The sequence below is a fragment of the Betta splendens genome, chromosome 4 (genome assembly GCF_900634795.4).
Source record: "Betta splendens chromosome 4, fBetSpl5.4, whole genome shotgun sequence".
Lineage (NCBI taxonomy): Eukaryota > Metazoa > Chordata > Actinopteri > Anabantiformes > Osphronemidae > Betta > Betta splendens.
Window position 1 is genome coordinate 16,171,359 of NC_040884.2, and position 16,859 is coordinate 16,188,217.

At 45.3% G+C, this 16,859-nt stretch overlaps 1 protein-coding gene across 7 annotated transcripts in view; it reads right to left on the reverse strand.

The window, feature by feature from the left end:
* myripb (myosin VIIA and Rab interacting protein b) overlaps window positions 1-16,859 on the reverse strand; it is a 60,447-nt gene that overhangs the window by 38,272 nt on the left and 5,316 nt on the right. The window contains exon 2 of one of the 7 annotated variants that reach the window (XM_055508059.1): window positions 15,719-15,832. The exons of 5 other annotated variants lie outside the window; for them this stretch is intronic. The gene's annotated coding sequence lies outside the window, so the exon portion shown is untranslated. Of the gene's footprint in view, window positions 1-15,718; window positions 16,045-16,859 lie in introns of those variants that run through there. One more of the 7 variants, XM_055508058.1, reaches the window with a different exon arrangement.

The following is a 16,859-nucleotide window of genomic DNA, read 5'->3' on the forward strand; positions in this document are numbered from 1 at the left end:
TGATTTGACCATTAATTACCCCAGCCTTGCGTGACTGTCAACATGATCTATTGCAACACCAGCGGGCAAATTAGGAACAACAAAAAAGTTTGGTGCAAGCTAAATGCAAAAAAACAAAAAAACTTTTGAATTAAAAACTATTGATTATGCAAAGAAATGGCTGCAGCGTACGCGTCGGGGCCACAGTGGACTTGAGAGAGGAGCCGCATAAGCAGAATACCAATTCATTGTCTAATTTATAACCATGGGAGAAGAATATGTGGATTTAATGGTATGCGGTGCACCTCTGACAGCCTATCAGTCCTGGTGAAGACTGTTGATGCTGAATATCAGCTTGGCCGCGTCTCCCGTTTCATTTTCTATTCATTCAGCCCTTCCTCCCCCTCTGACCCACTTGCCTCCGCCTGCTAGCCATCTATTAACACTTCTTTTTCCGACTCCCCTGGTTTCTCCTCCTCGTCAGTGCCCATTTGTCTTTCATCCGACAACCGCACAAGCTGAGGCTTAAGTTTGTGGGTGAGGCTGAATTATGTGGTGGTCAGATTTGTAATTAAGATAACAGCGTTTTTGGGTCCACTGTGGCCTGGCTAAAAAACAAAAACAAAAATGCTGTGTTTTTTTTTTCTTTGATGTATGGCCTTTCAGCAACAGTTCTTCTGTGAGTGTTTGCAAGTTATAGCCCTCAGCACTGATGCACTAGTGACCAGTAAAGTCATCAATCTGCTTAGGTGCTTTTTAAACATTAGTGTGCTTAGAATTTGTAATTTATGATAATCTGTTTGTCGTTTATGCTGATCAATTTAATCCTCCTTCCCATTTACTATTGGTATTTATCTAATGTGCTATGAGAGAACTGTATGAAACTGTGGGTTTATTACACATACCACTGCAATGTGCCAGCTGTGTTTAAATACTTTCATAATATAGTAGAAAATCACTCCCTCGGTCACTACTCACTCTTTAATTTAACCCAGGACCTCGTCTACACACTGCCTCCAATAAATTGACATTATGCATTTAAACTACAAAACATAATTTTTTTTTTCTTAATTCAAGCACACAGGACTACTAACACGAATCTAGTCAAACCAAGTCATTTTCTCTAGAATAAATTAATAAAAAAACAGTTTGATTAATGTTAATTTTAACATGTTGCATATTGAAAAAAACTGCAATTAAAGTAAAGGTTTTCACAAATTGACCATAAAATTACACTAATCACCTACAGTACAATACTAAAACCTCTGACAAGCGAGGTGGGGAACATCTGTCAAAGGGTGGAATACATTAGGCAGCAATTAAACAGTTCTTAAGACCTTAAATTAAGGCCAATGTTGTGGCTGCTGAGTGGAAGTTAGAATTTAATTAACACTTCTGTGACTTTTGTTAACTTCCTCCATTACCATTGTCTGCTGCATCTAGAAACATCTGCATGTGAATGCATCTGCTGTCAGGAATTAGTGGTCGTGGCGTGACTCTAAGTGAAAAAACAGTTATTTCTGGGCATGCACTTAGTTTAATGATTGACTGATGACTAAGAATCATAGCGGTAAAAGCATTTTCAAATAAAGCCATCATTTCTAAATGCAGCTGCTGCATACTAATGTGAATGTACCAAATAAGAGTGCAGTGAGTTCTGTGCATATAAAATCGGACTTAATTAGACACATTAAGACACAGATAGGTTATACAGTATGCTGTATGGTAGTAAGGAGAGAAGCGTGCTGGTGATGTTAACCCAGTGTTACCGTAGCTGAGGAGAAACTCCAGGATGGAATGAGCAACAATATACCCAGGAGTCTTTGCTTTGATCCTCCTGCTGCAGTAAAACCGACAACACCGACATGTGCAGTTCACCATTACACCAGTGAAATCACACAGCCCCAGAGCAAAGCGAAGTGAGAGCACAGCTGGCTGAGAGGAGTGTGTGTGTGTGTATACAGTACCAAGTGTATGTGTGTCCATAGTTATTGATTTAGGTCTTTGTGCATTTTCATCTGTGCAGTAACAAAATGTGGTTAGTAATTGTGCATCGATTCAGGCTTTTCCCAGAGCTTAAGGTGTTTCTAATTGAAAATGCCCCCTTTAAGTGTAAAGATGTTGCTTATCCTGTTTACAATGAGGTTTGTTATGTGCTACTACTCATGAAAAACTCATAGAGATATATTTTTTTGCAATTGGGGGCTTCAGGTTATCCATACATTTCTGGAAGTGGAAGGGTAACAAAGGATCAGGTTAAGTAAAGTGTTTAATACGATAGCAAGAGCAAGTTTCCCAACTCTTCCTCCATGCAATGCAGTAACAGATTGGTACGTGGCTCATCAATTGAAAAAGTTGATGTAAATTTTTTCTGGCACGGTGTAGAGAGACTCATCTCTAGCCAAGATGAAACAAAAAAGAGATAATTTTTATCCACAAAGTTGATAAATCAGGCAGATCTCTAGCATTGAACAGGATAAGAACAAAGTCAACTTAAGAAAATCTGTGAGGAGAAAATCTTAATCTACCTCTCAAAGATGGTTTTGTAAACACATTCTCAACACATTCTCAGTGGCCAAAAGCAGAAAAAATCCTCACACTACAAATAAAATTCACACCAAGTATGAAATAACTTATACTAAGAGAAAATTAAATAATCCACTAGAGACAAAAGGAATTAGATAAAAGTTAAATTACAGAAAGCACAGGCCACAGTGCAGTTATGAATTTCTCTGTTCTCCAGAATATAAAACAGTGTTTCAGCTAATACTAAGAGCAAATATTAGAAAATATTAAGGAGACAATGCAAAAAGAGGTTTGCTACTGATTCTGCAGTTGGAGCTGAATGCTAATACTTGTGAAGCACTTTCATTCTTAATGTATTAAAACCAAGCTACAAACATGGAGCTCATCTGTGCATATTGGTTGGAAATGTGGCTAATTTACACATCAGAGACAATAAGTCATTACATGTGGCCTTGGCCTGGGTTTCTCCATCCACAGCATGAACACGACAACAAAACAAAAAAAACACACACACTTTATCTTTTCTCTCTGCTTTGCTGCTTCTCTCGCTTCTTCAGTCTCCAGCTGCTTTTCATGCACATGCTCTCTCCTCACTGCCTTACCTGCCGATCACGCTGCGTCTGAGAAGCGCGCGGTGACCACAGTAACAGGTGACACGATACCGCCGTCGCTTCCTATCGCTTCCTCTCTCCCTTGAAGTAAACTGTGACTCATAAACCCACACACACGCACAGAGGTATACAATGCGATCCCACCGCAGCTGGAACCACAGTCCCAGAAGAGCACGATTAATCTAAATGTCAGAACAGGCCCCTCCTAGAGTCTGTCAGACTACCGCTAATGCTAATGCGTGTGCATGTGGGACATTATATGAAATACGACCTCTGAATCCAAATCAGCTGTGCATGAATACAGCATAGCACCTTCAATGGCCTGCATATTTATGGGAGAACTGCACAACGTCTGAAATGGAAGTTCCTCCAACAGAAGAGTGGAATGAAGCAACCCACCTCCCTCGCTCCTTCACTTGTGAGTTTTTCCCTCAAGGACTTATTCTTGCAGCATCACCAAGCAAACTGAAAGACCTGCTCTCCACATACAGTGCATATATAGCAAGCACACAGTATCTATAGTGACTTCTTTACCAATCCTTTACACAATGGTAAGTTAAAATGAAGTCTTGGGGCAATGAGGAAAGCTCTGTTTGAACTGGCTTTGACTGGAGACGACCATTCAACAGTCAAATCATTCAAAGAGGAATAACTACATCCCTCCTCTGCAGTGTGAAGAATCATTTTTCAGGGGATGGAACAGGCACTAGAAGGCTCTATGTGTCAGGATCAGGTAGGATTTAATTGCTGAACTGCATATTACCTAAAATAAGTCATGTGCATAAAAACCTGCACTATTGAAGATGAAAAGAAGAAGAAAAAAAGCCAAACATGTTATTTTGTAGATTTAGTCCATCTTGAGAGTTGTGTATTTCTCTTCTGTCCCACTTTCTTACACACTCTTACCTCCTTTAATCCGCACCTCAAACACTCCATTGAAGCTCCATCATGCCACTTCTCCACCCATTCATCCCTTCATCCCATTCCCCGCTGTACAGTATCTCAGATTAGCAGCTGCAGCATTAACAAGCCACAGTAACAGACACAGATTGTCCTTTCGTCAGCCGAATAATCTCTATTCACACAGGAAAGTCAAACCCAATGTGCCAAGAATGCGGCTTATGCTCGAACCGCGCCAAGAGAAGCCAAGTGAGGAAGGAAAAAAAAGGAACAGCCGCCGTGCAGAGACCCAGACCCGGTGCCTCCATCGGGGAAATTGAATTGAATGTAGTCACCCAGTTGTTGGACTCTTACTGTATTGGTTCCTTTCCCAGCAGTGACAATAATACTCGAGAGTCCCTGAAAGCGGATATCTTAGGAGATCATCACCATTATCAGCATGTGACCATTCAGTGATAATCAAGCTGGAGTCAATGGATAATGACAAATGTGACAGGATGTTCTTTCTATGAAGAGGAACCCTGGGATCGGCTCCAGGGAAAGGAGGGGCCTATTCTGTGGCAACAAATACTGTACGCAAATCTACAGAAGAGCATAATTCGCCCAAATCCCATGTGATGGCGTGATGGAGAGCTGCATGATGGGAAAGAAGGCAGACAGAGGGGAATAATTAGGGCCGATCTGGTACTTGGTGGTGCCGGGTCCAGGGGAGCAGCTTTTGTCCAAGGTGATTTGCGGAAGGCGAAGGCAGAGATGGGAACTGAAAGCAGAAGACAAGCTATTGATTGCTACCTGACAACAGAGGGTGTTTGTAACTGCACAGCACATTTAATCTGAGCACCAGAACAACAGGCAATGACAAGGTGCCGGGGACGCCGCAATTTCATCAGTGTCACTTTCCCATGACTACAGTGAAGCCTGCTATGGTATGTTTGCAAGTGGGTGATTTAGAAAGAATACCCACTAGAAATAGAAAAGATAACACAGGGACAAAGTGTATAAAATATGAATAAAAGATCATATTAACTGGACAAGAATCATAGAATCTGGTCGTCCTCTGTCCTGTTTGCTAATGGATGAGTGCTGATAATAAACCAACAAGCCTAATGCACTTCTCCCTGTGGACAGACATGTACATAGGCTTTAAGATAATACAGTGCGGGCGGCAAATCAATAGGGTCAACACAACAGAGACGCACGTCGGTAGAGACCCATCACTGCGTGAACAAAGGCAAGAAAAGGTTGTTTTTGCTCACAATCGGGAAGAAAAGAACCAAAACTGTGTTCAGAGGCTCGGATTGTGAGAGAGTGAGGAATGTGAGCAAAGTTTGCATTGCTCACATGTGCTTTACGCTCATAATAACCCTTGCTTGTTCGAGCATCCTTAAATAACCCAAATGATCAGCTTTCACCACAGGGAGTCGGGACCACACTTGTCCTTTCAGTTTTTCATTTTCTGAGGCACTCTGGCTGATAAAAGAGATTTTTCCTTTCTCATCTTAGATGGAAGCGTGCGGGCGGACGTCTGATCGTAATCTCGCAGTTACGCATAAAATGACACAGAAGCAGCTGTGTTTAACCGACCCAACACATCCCCTCGCGCGCGCAAAGAAACAATCGCACAAGTCGGGCTTTCGGGATTTAGAGAAGAGACTGTGAAGCGGAACGGCTTCATAGAGAGAAAACCCACTCGCTCGGGTCACCTTGGGGGTTTTTTTTGTCTCGGGAGGAGGACGAGACAGAGGAAAAGGAGTGAGGGGAGGTGATCAGTCAGAGCTGGACAGGTGCAGCTGGGGTTAAACGGCCAGAATTACCTGCCAAAGGTGACTTGGAAGCGTTTGGCTCCACCAATTAGAGCCCCTTCGGCGCCGACAAGCGCACACGCACAGAGTAAGAGCGAGACCTCCACTGCATTTAGCGCCGGGCGCCGTAATGGCTCATCCATCTCACCGCGTTCATGAAGACGCGTCGCACTGCGCTCGCCTCCACAGGCACGAATGCCCGCCGACGTATTGGACATAAACGTGTGCAGAGCAGCCTATTATCCAACCGAAATGAGATTCTTTGTACAGCACGCTGCTATTTACTGTGACGTGTTTATGCCTTATATTCAGCTTTGGAATGAGGGAAAGGAGAGAACATCATTTCCTTCACTCATTGTTTAACGCGCGTGTTTGATGGTACAGTACAGTCAACGTACAGCATTTATTCATAAGTTGTAATAAATATCGTACTTTATTAGATGATCCAGTTGTCAACCTCAATGTGCCGGGTCATGGAACTGAGCGAGGTGATGCATTATCCATGAATTATTGCCCCTAAAGATCACATTACCACATACTGCAGTAGTACAATATGCTCACAACTCTATCAAAATAGTTTCTCTTATTCACATTCACGCTACATCCACAGTGATATGACTCGTCTCAGTCGGGATCCAACGCTGGCAGAGCAGCAGCTTGGCAGGCGGTCTGGTCCTGTGTGCACGCAGGGGCGCGCTGTGTGTTTACTTCACCATCAGCGAGTGTCAACGTCCACAACCCCAAGTCTCAACGGAACAGACAGCCTCGATGGCGGCCATTTATCGGCCCATCTGATTGCAGGCGGCCATCTCCCGCTGCCAAGAAACACGAAGCGGGCGAAGTGAAGCGCCATCGGCCGATTATGAACTGTAACATGAGCAGCTTTAATAATGCTTGTATAAGTAAGAGCTACCACCAGCTGCCAATTAACCAAAACCAACAGCAACATGTAAGTAAAGGGATGATAATTAAATAAAAACAGTAATAAAATCCCACATATACAAACAGCCACCAACAACTTTGACTCATTGGAGCATTTTGGTAAAACCTGCGAACACTTGTGTCGGAGTGAGGCTCACACCAGTCATGCTTGTGATGAATGACGATGAGTATTAACAGAGGCACAGAGGACCATCAGCCTTCGCCAAGTGAAAGTTCAAAATGGATTCTGCATCAGCCTCTGATTTATTCCCCGACAAATGGACACATCTGCAGAAGCATGACTGCAGATGATTTAACACTTTTCAGCCGTTTAAAAGTAGTCGATGAGCTTTCTTCCCTACAGTGCATATTAACTCTCCTTAAAATATGATCTACCATCGGTCCATGGATAAAGGAACATCAGGATTTGGGGAAATAGGATTATTTCCTTTCAAGCCCTCAGTTTAATAAGATGGATATCACTCTGTTAAGTATAATGCTTCATAAGAACTTTTCTTAGCTTAGCAAAAAGACTAGAGGCAAAGACAAGCTTCCTCTGCGGCTCAATTGAGTTAAAAAAAGAACCTAAAGTGTTAATTAGTGAGGTTCATGAGTCAAAATTAGCTAAAATCTGATCCAGGTCTTCGTGAATCTGATTAGCTTGTTTTTCCTTATTGCCAAGATTTAGACAACACGAGATTTAAAACTAGGGCAAAGAGGTTGATCAGATTAGCTTTGCTATAAAATACATGAAGTCGCAGGGATCGCTGCTCTATAGTGAATAGTGTCAGAGTCTTGACAGGTCATGAGAGGACAAGCCTGCTGCCTGGACAGAGACAGAGGATGACAGAGAGGAATGACAGGAGACAGTCAGAGACGCCGGAGCGGGGTGAGATGAAAGAGAGTAGAGGGAGACGGGGGGAGGGGGAGAGAGAGGGAATAATACAGAGAGAGGAACTGGCGGATTGATGCAAACAAACAGGGATTTCCAGATGAAAGCGGGTAGAGAGCAGAGACAAAAGTGGATTAACATTGGACAGACACAGATTGTGTTTGTGTACTTGTGTGTGCGCGGCGTACGACGCGCGGATGAGTCATAGCTGGGCCGCTGGCAGTCAGTGTGGGAGACTCCGCGCTGCCTCTATCGTGAGCGTCACCTGCTTCCAATGCTGTACCCTGTATGTTTGCGTTAGCTACAGAGATGAGCATCCGTGTTCTCTGGCCTAATGCTGAACAAATCCTTATCTAGGCGTTAATCCCTGTATTAAGACGGGCTTAGCCGCTGCGTGACGATACCTTGCTGGCTATGAGTACACCGAGTACCATTTCAAGCCGACGAGGCGGCAGAAATTTCAATTTCAACGAGCGATTCCCGCGTGGGCCGTCTGCAGATTCCATATGTAATGTCTGGGGAGTGATATGCTGATGGGCTGAGATAATCGCTGCTTGTAGGACAGAGTTTTCATTTACGGTGGTAATGTAATAATGGGGAAGCGCTTTATAGCGAGGAGGTGGGTTCACACGTCTGCCTGCTGATGATTTTCGGGCCTCAATCTAATCTGACGAATTAGGGCCGAGACGGTCTCGGAGGCAGGTGTTGTTATGGCAACAGGAAATGACGGACAAAGTGGCATTTAAGATGCAGAGGTGAAGTTGGGATAAAAAAAATGTAGCTCACACATGGAAGCGCACAGTGCTTGGTTACTGGCCATTTCAGATCTGTCCTTGCTTATGTCAATATCCAGTACACACACACACACACACACACACACACACACACACACACACACACACACACACACACACACACACACACACACACACACACACACACACACACACACACACGCACGGGTCGGAGCAGCCCATGAATCACTGCTGCGTCCCCCTGCTACTGTTGCTGTACACCAGTCCCACACAGTTGGAGTCACTTAAAACTGCAGGTCTAACAGGCCCTGTAACCCTCTCCACCATCACCTATGAACCCTTCCACCCCTCACACCTCTGCACCAAACCGACACATCCAAAATTAGGCAGCCAAGAAGGACGACTGAAAATGTGGTCCCAGAGTGGTCCAGGTACTAGACCAGGTTCTTATTAGACTGTATGTTACGCTGCAGCCGAGTACAAAACAATAAAGAAGGCAACCATGAGGTCATAAAATATGACCGGAGCAGAGGACAACGCAGGCGCCGGCAGGTGCAGGAGGAGATGAAGAAGCAGGAAGGTGCACTCCAGTCCCGCACGGGAGTGAGGCGACCTGGGACACCTCACATGTCACAGTGCCACTAACAGCAGCACAGCCAATTTAGCTCCGGCACCTACTGAGCACGCTCCTAAATCAGTGTCTAATCACTAGAATGACAAGCTCACCTAATTACTGCCCCCCCCCACACACACACACGGCGTCCTCCACGCTCTCTTCCCCCCGTCAACTCTTCCTTCCTGCTCAAGTGCTCAGGCGATGACTGGCTATTTCCAGCCACGCCACGCTCCTCTCTGCCTGCTTGTTACAATCCATCCGCGCTTTCGCAGAAATACACGATTCAGTGCCCATTAAACCAAACAGCCCGTCTGCTCTCTGATAGAGAAGCTAGCGCCGGGTGTCTGCTGGAGTTTGTCTTTACAGTAACCGTGGGTTAATGTGTTAATGTTAGCCTCGCAGGAGCCCGTCTGATTCAATCTTTACTCAGGCAAACACACACACACCAGCACAGATCCAAATCAAAGTCATGAGACACTGCATGAAAGCCCGAGTCCGTTCCATTTTAGAAATATGTCTGGGAAACGATGCCTGAGCACGTTGCTGGAAATGAATAGAGGAAAAACATTATTAGCTGTTACAGGGACAATATCCACCAGGAGCTCGACTCCCCAAACAAACACACATTCATAAGTGCCATGTATCACTCCATAACAACACAAAACATGATGAACACTGACATTACACATGGAAGTACATCAAGGCCAAATTGGCCAAAAACATTTCAATGACACTCTGCAATGACACCTCAGTCCAGAAGAGGGCAACAAAAGCCCTGAAGGACTAATCATTGAAACTTTGAATGAGATGTTTAATGCATCAAATATAAACTGCTTGCTTAAACGCATGCAAAGTTAAAACAGCAAAAATCCACTTCTCAGCCAATTGATTCAATTAGAAACGTACAAACGACAAAAATAGATAGAAAATAGATTAAATAGTCATTATATCAATTTTAGTAACAAGGCAGGACAGACTTTGACGACATTAGACCTGAATATACACATACACACGCAAACAGGGATTGGTGGCTGTGGTATAACGATGTCTGGCAGTAGAGCTGTTGCCGGGCTGGTCTCAGACCTGTGGTCAGCCAGCAGGACTAACACAAGCCTGAACACAGCGCACACATCTTCTGACAACATGGACAACAGTGCTCCCTATGGGCAGAGAAGTTAATGTGAAAAGCCACTGGGTTTGGAGGCTGAGAGCACATTTTATTTGGTCTGAGGAATTTTCATACTTGGTGTTTTTTTAATAACAGAAAGCTGAAATGGAAGGGAAAACGCAGCCACTGTTGGCTGCAGAGACAGTGTTGAAGCAGAGGCAGAGTCTGTTTCCTCTACACACAGACAAAACCCTTAAATGCTCACAAACCGTGTTGTAAGAGCACACCCCGCTTTAAAGGAGCATACCGTACCGTTGGCTACTGCACTCCATCTTCGCGAGGCAGCTCGCGGTCACGCCTGGCAAACCCCTCGGGGAGCAGCAGGGCGCCATTAACATATTTGGTTTAGTAGACGACAACCTGGCAACCGAGCAGCGCATCTGCCTAAAAGCCTGGACGGAGCACAGTCGTAAAACACCATAAAACAAAAGGGAATCGACAGGGCTGCTTGGACTTCTGCCACTCTATTAATAAATCGTCACGTTAACGTTTCCCCCCCCAATGATCAATCTGTCTTCTTCTTCCCCTGCTAAACATAGTGACCAGAACCTAACCTACGCATTGGATTGGAATTAAAGATGGATGTTGGGTTTTCCTAAATGGCGAGGAGACGTCTGGATGGGTCTTCCACATGTCTCCACATGTCCTTTTCTACACCGCTGCTTTCATTCACTCCACCGCAACCGTAATTGCAGACGCAGAGCTGGCGCGGGTCCAGCGCTGATGTAATGTGCACCAGGACATGAGCGCAGCCCTAAATATTAAGCCTTCACAGTAGAAGCACTGGACTACAGGCGCGGGACGGGATTTTGGACCGACTTCAACAGGCTGCACAGCCTGTGAAAATGAAACATACCGCGTGTCAGGGGAAGGTACCGTATTAGCCGGCCGTGCCAAAAGCACCATCAGGAAAGAGAGGGGAGCAGGGAAAGAGCTGCTTCTACCAAGGCAAGAGGGGAGGGAATAAAACACAGCCATCAGGTGACAGAATCCTAAGCATGCGGCTTCTGCAGAGTCATCACGGCAGAAGAGCGGGCCTGCGTTTTTCAATCAGCGGCGACTGCTAGCGAGGAACTGTAGGCGAGCGCGGTGCTCCATCACAGCGTGGAGAACCTATAATGCCATCATTTCTCTGACAAAAGGGGGCCCGAATTATAAGATATCGCTCCAGCGGGCGCCGTTCTGCCCGTTTATGTGCCATTTAGCCACATGGATACCGTGAAGGCCTCAAACCTAAAAAATAATCAAATCAAATGAGTTGTTGTTTGAGAGCGAAACACACAGATGGATGAATTATGGAACGGCGAGATAGCAGATGCTTTTGCCTTTCAGCCAGGGAAGTTGCATAAAACGAAGTAAATCAGCTGCGGCGGGAGGTGTGACTCATGTAGACACAGTCAATCATCTGTAATATGCACATATGTATGAGAAAAGAGCAGAAGGCCTCCAGTCTGTAGGCTTTAGCACATAGGCTGCAGTTTGCATCCCAACCTTGATAGAGATTTATACCTGCGTCCATGCAGCAGCACAACTTTACCGTCAACTGAGAAACTCTGCATCCAGACCTAAATGTTCACACCTGACCTTCTGTGACCTACAGTAAAGGATCTGTTGAGATAGTCATGTTGGGAGTCAGGCCAATACAGGTACTTTATTTTTTTATTACTTCATCCTGTTGTTCAAGTTGTAACACCGGAATACAGAATAGTCTGTATAGGTTATTGTTGCTATGTAATTGTTAGTGTATAGACACTATTCTTTTTTCCAGTTGTGACTCGTAATGAAAATAAACCAAAAAAAAAAAAAGGGAATCAGCCCTTGAAAACCGCAGATCGCAGTGATTGCCTCTAATAAAGTGAGTCTCCATTAATAAGGCACCGCTGACTGACAGGTATGGAAACCTACCACATTGGGCCATGAAGGTTGGCGCCTGCGTCTTCCACCTCAGACCGCAGCGAAGCTTATTGGTGGTGATGAAGCTCCTCTGGACAAGTTCATGCTGTCATTATTGGGTTGGTGTGATTACAAGCCGTGGATAAAGTCTGGGCCAATTTAAGTCAAAATACATGTTGTTTACTGCCCGTTGCTGATGCACTTCCTGTTGACAGAATGACACTGAATGCACCAACTACGATTGTTTACCTAACAAATAATCTTTAAATCTAGCGTTTATTACTTTTTTACTATAGGTTTTCTTAAAGTTTGGGCACTTCTGCTTTGATTAAAGGGCAACGCCGTGGTTTGTGTAGCGCCTAACAATAACACTTCAGACATCTTTAATTTGGATAAACTGGAGGTAGCAATGATCTGGTACGTCCTTCTCTGTATTTATTCTGATTGTGGTTGAAAGGTCATGAGAAGTGTAGGGAGAGTAGTTTAGTTGTGATGGGGACAGATTCACCCTGGCTCCAGGAAAACGAGCACATGCAGCGCATACGCACGTCTGAGCAACGAAGGCATTCTCAAAGACCAGATTTTCTGATTTCTGTTTACACTTTAAACTCACACTTTGAGAAGCCACGGCTTGATGAGGCCAAGGGGATGTGGGAAGAATCTGAATGAGGACAATCAGTGCTTTAGTTAAGGGGGCATAACATTGTTGGAGTAAATGATCCTAATCACCAGCATTGACTCCGTTGTCAAAAGGAGACTCGTCCTTTAAAAGGCAGCTTTGGAAAGCGCCTCACGTGGTGAATGAAATGAACACGAGGGCAAAGAGCTCAAAGTAGACACAAGTGGAATAATAAAAGCGAGGTGCATGAAATTAAAACTCAAATTAAAAGACATTAAATGAATGAAGACCAGCAGGAGAGATCAAAAGCAACAACCTACTGTAAGTATTTAAGACATTTTAAGAGGTGATTTAAGTAGAGACCAGGAAAACACTTAGAAAATCAAATGGCTGTGCTTTAATTAGGAGTCCTTCATGTGGTTCTCACTGTAAGTATTGGGTGTTAATGCCAGGGAGAGTTTATTATCAGATACGGCGGCAGCCGTCACACACACTGGACACACGCTGCCATGACATCAAACAAACAAACCAGTACATGACACTAAGAAAACAAACGAATGAGACGGGAAAAAAATAAATCACGTCCGTGTCATCCACTGTGATGAAACCCGAGGAAGAAGAATTGATCGGGTTCCTCCCATTTCCTGAAAAGAGGGACAACACTGACGGACGCACATTAGGTCCAGCAGAGGAGAAAATGAGAGCGAGCGGCCGCACGAAACCATGCTCCGCCGTCAGCATCAGTCCATCGGTAACCAGATAACCTCTGGTGCGAGACTCCTACTGCTGCAGCATGGCGGTTCATCTGATTAGGGCCCTCGCGTAAATGAAAGCTTTGGGGGTCCGGGGAGGGTCAGAGAGGCTGGAGCAAGCGGGGGCTCCACCCGTAATTGGCTGGAAGGAGCGCACGGCTGCATGAAAAGCCCGACGCTGATTTCATTCTGTGCCTGTGCATCCAGTGTGCGAGCACATTACTTACACTTGCATAGTGCAGCGTCTCCCCACTGCTGTGTCCCTGATGGCCTGATGTGATGTAAACAGATTACCCGAGCTGCCAACAACGCCGAGCAGATGCAGGGAGCTGTTCAAATATCCTTCAGAGGATAAACTCTTAGCCAAATAGTGCACCAGCTGAGACATATGCTCCTAGTGCTACTAGTAACAGATATGATTCTTACCAGAACCTCTGCGGTGGACAGAACATCCTGTCCACCATTTTGGACCATTCCATCTATAATAACGTCTGAAAATAAGGCACAGACACGGTTATTTAAAGGCTTTTTCCTCTTCCTCACAAAAGATCCCCTTCCCATGCGTTGGCACTCGGTGTCAGACAGCATGCTGAACCGCACGTCGGTTGAAAACACGCAGAGACAAGTGGACCTGAACCGAGCAGTCGCACAAAAGGAGGAGGCGGGTTGTTGTGGTGGTGGGAGGGGGCCGATTACTCAGACGAAGGAAAGCCGAGCATCACCCACTGGCCCCGGACAGCTCATCCAACACTGACCTCCATCTCAGCACAACATGGTTGCTGCTAATGAGGATGCACAGAGGGAGGATGGGAGAAATGAACCGAGGGGCTGAGAATGATCGGTCAAACCGGGGGGAAGCATCCGAAGGCGGATGCTGAGGTATAAGGACAGAAATTTTCTTATTATGACAAACTATTTTCCCCGGAGCCCAAACAGCACTTGACATTTGGCCGGAAGCAGAAACGATCACAGAGGGAACCGCTCAGGCAATCGACTGGTGGGAATGAACACAGGTTTACGTAGCGGCCAACAAGCGGCGCAGCCGCTCACCTGCACCTGACCCTCGCCGAGCAAAGACGGAAAACGGCCCACGCGTAGAGGTTACAGAGGGGAAACCTACCTACTCAGTCGGCCAGAAGCGCTTAAAGCAGGCTACGAGCTGCGGAAGCAGGCGGCGCTGGATTATTTTTCACTATCTCATCGGCCGATCGAGTCGGCTCAGCAGCTTCAGAGGACGACGGCACCGCAGAGCTGCCGACTTGTCACACTCAGGGGAAATCAGAAAGTTCCTCCATCACACGCCGTAAAGCACCATCTGTTTAGGACACTTCGCAAAGGACGCACACACACACACACACACACACACACACACACGCACGCACGCACGCACACACGCGAGCACACACACACACATAACCGGTGTCTGTAAGGATCAGAAGAAACATTCAGCTACACACATCGCTCAGTGCACAGTCTATACCTCTAAGTAATCCCACAGGCTATTTATGACCCCCTCAGAAGCATAAATAAATATTTTCTAATGGCTTTGACCTTAGAGTGTGTGTGTGTGTGTGTGTGTGTGTGTGTGTGTGTGTGTGTGTGTGTGTGTGTGTGTGTGTGTGTGTGTGTGCGCGTCTTCTCATACTCCTTCACATTGATCTAACCAAGATGAGACTTGGTTTATGGCTCAGAAGTAGGTCGATGATGCACTTCCTTCTGATTAGAATTAGGGTAAGGGCCTGGAAACCCACTACGAGTCCTCACGTCAACACTGCGACTAATGTGCGTTTGTGTTGGTGAGGCAGCAGGAGACAGATGGTGATACGTGTAAGCATGCACATGTATAATTGCAGTGGTCAGGGGGGCTATATTCCTGTCTGCTAATTAAGTTTAATTATATTAAATATCGCCTACTAAGGGTTGTATTAAAGACTAATTACAAATCACAGTCTGTGGCAGCTGTACACATCCCCTAAACAGCCCCGAACACATGAAAGCAAATTAAGAACTGCAGCGATCACAAGTCAACAGGGAAAGCGCTGCTCGTAGAACAGCAAGCGGAAGAGGGGGGGATGCTTCATTTTTCTTTTGAAGTGTCATTTCAATATTTTACTTAAAAAAAATGATAGCATCTTGAAATAAATGCTTCCTGTGAAAAACTCAGACTGACTAATAGAGTGAATCGGGCCCGAGCAGCTGAGAACATTTAAGCCTCGCATCAATTATAATGTTGCTGTGGAAGACTGTGACCTGCGATGACGCATTCAATTACCCCGTCACACACCTGGTAATGCGGCCGCGGTAAAAAGGTCAGAAGGATTTGTCCTGGCGGCTCGCTGCGCACAAACACACACGGGCGCTCGCAGCGCTGACGACATCGTTACGTCCACGTCAGGCGCTGCCACATAAAAAAAAAAGAAATCCACATCAAAACTCAGACAAACAAGCCACACCAATAACGCAGCCAGCGAAGGAGGACCGCAGCCGGGAACGCAACCCCCCACAACAACGCGTGGACTGAAATACACTCCTCATGCTGAGGGAAACTCGACTCATCACACGCACAACAACATCGCATGTCAACATGGGACCCAACACAGGATTAGCGCGCAGTGTAAACACCTTAGAAAGTGACAAGGAGGAATAATGAATGTCTGTTTAACACAATGGAGCCATTCAGCGGCTCATAAAGCTGCAATGGACACGTTGCACAATTTGGGGATTTTAGCCAGGTTGGGGTCATTAGTTCACTAGTCTGGGAAACAGGACGTATTAAATTAATGTATATCGATATCAAACTGTTATACATTAACTATTTATTCAGCAAGAGCTGAGAACTGTTTTAATAGAAACGTTAAAGCAGGTGCTGTGAAAACGTCTGCCTGATTCTTTCATATCCAATTAACACATTTCTAATCTTCAGGAATAATGAGAAAACTGTAATGCACCTTTTTGTCATCCTTTTTCTAACGAGGAGCTGTGTGTGTGTGTGTGTGTGTGTGTGTGTGTGTGTTTGTGTGTCTTTATCCTTCTCTGGACAGAAACCCAGGAGGATACAAACAGGAGGAAATAGAGGTCAGTCCTGACGTTCGCCGTCGCCTTCCTTCAAAAGGATCTTCGCTGCTGTTCTCGTCTCCGTTTGCTTGTGACATTCGACGGAGTTAAAATAAACAGGAACAGCAAGTAAACAGAGAATGAGAGCTAAAGCCTAAATGTATCCTACAGTACGATGCAATATGCCAGCGACGGGGTTTGATCGGTTACCAAAACATTCATAATGTTCTCAACTAAATTGAAACCGTGAGGAAGGTGAGATGAAAGAGTCACCGTCTTATAATCAAATACCATTATTATGCAAGGCTGCATTCCTGATTGGGGAATTATGCCACAAGAGACAGATTTCCGTGGAGAGAAAATGACTATTA